The 3,766-nt window shown below is 36.7% G+C and overlaps 1 protein-coding gene across 1 annotated transcript in view; it reads left to right on the top strand.

The window, feature by feature from the left end:
• Positions 1-234: 234 nt before the first annotated feature.
• Positions 235-3,766, top strand: part of LOC127912975 (membrane-associated guanylate kinase, WW and PDZ domain-containing protein 1-like) — a 77,377-nt gene continuing 73,845 nt past the window's right edge. Inside the window, exon 1 of the mRNA XM_052484168.1 lies at positions 235-654. The gene's annotated coding sequence lies outside the window, so the exon portion shown is untranslated. The remainder of the gene's footprint in view (positions 655-3,766) is intronic.

The raw sequence follows: 3,766 nt of genomic DNA on the forward strand, positions 1-3,766 counted from the left end.
ATACAATGATCAGTACACACCGATACAGGTCGCTATAGCATAGCACAGTATCCAATTCTCACCGATTGAAGGGAGCCTTCCCTTTCTTTTCACGCTTTGTTCCCTCCCCTACTTGCTCGATCTGCTCTCTCTCTCTCTCTCTCTCTCTCTCTCTCTCTCTCTCTCTCTCTCTCTCTCTCTCTCTCTCTCTCTCTCTCTCTCTCTCTCTCCACTCTCCGTTTGTTCCTCGTATCACCGTCTCCGTATTGCCTTCGCCTATGGGGACAGAGGGAGTAAAAAGAGTGAATGCGCTGTAATTCTGATGTGTGTTCCACTGGTGCCATTAGGCTAATACCGCCCGCGAGCATGGCTACCGCGTCGGAAAGTCAGCAGCAGCGGTAGAGACGCTTTCACCGCCGCCCCTACCGCGGCGCGGATCCACTCTTTGCTTTCAAATCTCACCAGCTATGTTCATTGTCTATCTGCCTGCGCAGTGCAATGGATTTTTACCTATCTAATGTCATAGAGCACAGCCTGCGGTGACTAGTCAGGCAGCAGTACGCGGCACACCAAGGGACTAATAAATAAGATTGGACTATATATATTAATTATATAGCTGGCGTTAGCTGCAACGAGGAAAAACATCGCGGCAGGAACAAGGCTGGAATTATGAAGGTATGCCGTTGAAGCAAATGTGCATTTTGCAACGTGTTTTTGTTTTGTTTTAAGGCTGTTTTGTCTAATTGCCATATGCTAAGTTCCAATCTTCACCATGTATTCAACAATACGCTGTATTCAGAACACGCTGGCATAATGAAGCGAGCGATGAGGTTAGACTATGATGTGGTTCATTTATGTCATCGCCTATTGTGCTCCAATACGCTGCATTTGCTCCGCCGATCAGACTCGCCGTTTACTAGTGCTTTATACCCTAATAAGATGTACAATGGGTCCCCTATGCTCTCTGCTGATAAACTCTCCCCGATGTCACTAGTTCCTCAGCAGGCTATCCGAATTAAACCGTCTGATGCCTTCAACACATCTGGCCAGGGATTACCAAGCATTTATTTACAATTATTGATACCCCTTTCAACAGAACTCTGTGTTGCAATAGCCTGCAGCAGCAGCATATGTGGGCATAGTAATATTGTTTGTCTGTTTTGTCCAAAGGCCTGTGATGGTGGATGAACTGCAGTAGGCATATAGTAGTATACCAGTATAGTAGTATAGTAGTATAGTAGAATAGCAGTATAGTAGAATAGCAGTATAGTAGAATAGCAGTATAGTAGACTAGCAGTATAGTAGAATAGCATCATAGTAGAATAGCAGTATAGTAGAATAGCAGCATAGTAGAATAGCAGTATAGTAGAATAGCAGCATAGTAGAATAGCAGTATAGAAGAATAGCAGCATAGTAGAATAGCAGTATAGTAGAATAGCAGCATAGTAGAATAGCAGTATAGTAGAATAGCAGTATAGTAGAATAGCAGCATAGTAGAATAGCAGTATAGAAGAATAGCAGCATAGTAGAATAGCAGTATAGTAGAATAGCAGCATAGTAGAATAGCATCATAGTAGAATAACAGCATAGCAGTATAGCAGTATAGTAGAATAGCAGCATAGTAGAATAGCAGTATAGTAGAATAGCAGCATAGTAGAATAGTGGTATAGTAGAATATCAGTATAGTAGAACAGCAGTACAGTAGTATAGTAGAATAGCAGTATAGTAGAACAGCAGTATAGTAGTATACCAGTATAGTAGTATAGCAGTATATCAGCACAGTCGTATAGTTGTGTGGCAGTATAGTAGAATAATAGTATATCAGCACAGTAGTATAGCAGTACGCAGTATAGTGGCATAACAGTATAGTACAGTAGTATAGTAGTATAGTAGTATATCGGTATAGTGGTATAGTAGTATAGCAGCATAGTAGTATTTCGGTATAGTGGTATAGTAGTATATTGGTATAGTAGTATAGCAGCATAGTAGTATTGTAGTATATTGGCATAGTAGTATAGCAGTATTGTAGTATATCAGTATAGTAGTATAGCAGCATAGTGGTATAGTAGTATAGCAGTATAGTAGTATATTGGTATAGTAGTATATTTTTATTTTTTATTTTACCTTTATTTAACTAGGCAAGTCAGTTAAGAACAAATTATTATTTTCAATGACGGGGTTAACTGCAGAACGACAGATTTGTACCTTGTCAGCACGGGGGTTTGAACTTACAACCTTCCGGTTACTAGTCCAACGCTCTAACCACTAGGCTATGCCGCCGCCCCAAAAGTATAGTAGTATAGTAGTGTAGCAGCATAGTAGTAAGGTAGTATAGCAGTATAGTAGCATATCAGTATAGTAGTATATCGGTATAGTAGTATTGTAGTATATTGGTCTAGTAGTATAGTGGTATAGCAGCATAGTAGTATGGTAGTATATTGGTATGGTAGTATAGTGGTGTAGCAGCAGCATAGTAGTACATCAGTATAGTAGTATAGTAGTATAGTAGCATATCAGTATAGTAGTATATCGGTATAGCAGTACAGCTGTATAGTAGCATATCAGTATATTTGTATAGCTGTATATTAGCATAGTTCAGTATAACAGTATAGTTCAGTATACCAGTATATTTCAGTATAACAGTATAGTTCAGTATAACAGTATAGTTCAGTATAACAGTATAGTTCAGTATAACAGTATAGTTCAGTATAACAGTATAGTTCAGTATAACAGTATATTTCAGTATAACAGTATAGTTCAGTATAACAGTATAGTTCAGTATAACAGTATATTTCAGTAAAACAGTATAACAGTATAGTTCAGTATAATAGTATATTTCAGTATAGCAGTATAGTTCAGTATAGCAGTATAGTTCAGTATAACAGTATAGTTCAATATAACAGTATAGTTCAGTATAACAGTATAGTTCAGTATAGCAGTATAGTTCAGTATAACAGTATAGTTCAATATAACAGTATAGTTCAGTATAACAGTATAACAGTATAGTTCAGTATAACAGTATAGTTCAGTATAACAGTATAACAGTACAGTTCAGTATAACAGTATAGTTCAGTATAACAGTATAGTTAAGTATAACAGTACAGTTCAGTATAACAGTATGGTTCAGTATAACAGTATAGTTCATCATAACAGTATAGTTCAGTATAACAGTATAGTTCAATATAACAGTATAACAGTACAGTTCAGTATACCATTATAGTAGTATATCCGTATGTCAGAATATCAGTATAGTGGCACAGCAGTATATCTGTACAGTAGCATAGTTGTATAGTAGTTTAGTTGTACAGCAGTATAGCAGTATATCTGTACATCAGTATAGTAGTATATCTGTACATCAGTATAGTAGTATAGTAGTGCAGCTGTATAGTGGTATAACAGTATTGCAGTATAATAAACATAATTTAAAAAATGCACCTTTATTTAACCAGGTAAGTTCTCATTTACAACTGCGACCTGGCCAAGATAAAGCATAGCAGTGTGAACAGACAACAACACAGAGTTACACATGGAGTAAACAATAAACAAGTCAATAACACAGTAGAACAAAAAGAGTCTATAGATACATTGTGTGCAAAAGGCAACAATAACAATATAGTAGTATAGTAGTATATCATTATAGCGGTATAGCAGTATAATTGTATAGCAGTATAGCAGTTTAGCAGTATAGCAGTACAGATAGGTAAAACAGTATAACAGTGTAACAGTATATCAGTATTGCAGTACAGCAGTGTGTTGTTATAGCAGTATAGTAGTATATAGTTCTATA

Source organism: Oncorhynchus keta, chromosome 28 (assembly GCF_023373465.1).
Source record: "Oncorhynchus keta strain PuntledgeMale-10-30-2019 chromosome 28, Oket_V2, whole genome shotgun sequence".
Taxonomy (NCBI): domain Eukaryota; kingdom Metazoa; phylum Chordata; class Actinopteri; order Salmoniformes; family Salmonidae; genus Oncorhynchus; species Oncorhynchus keta.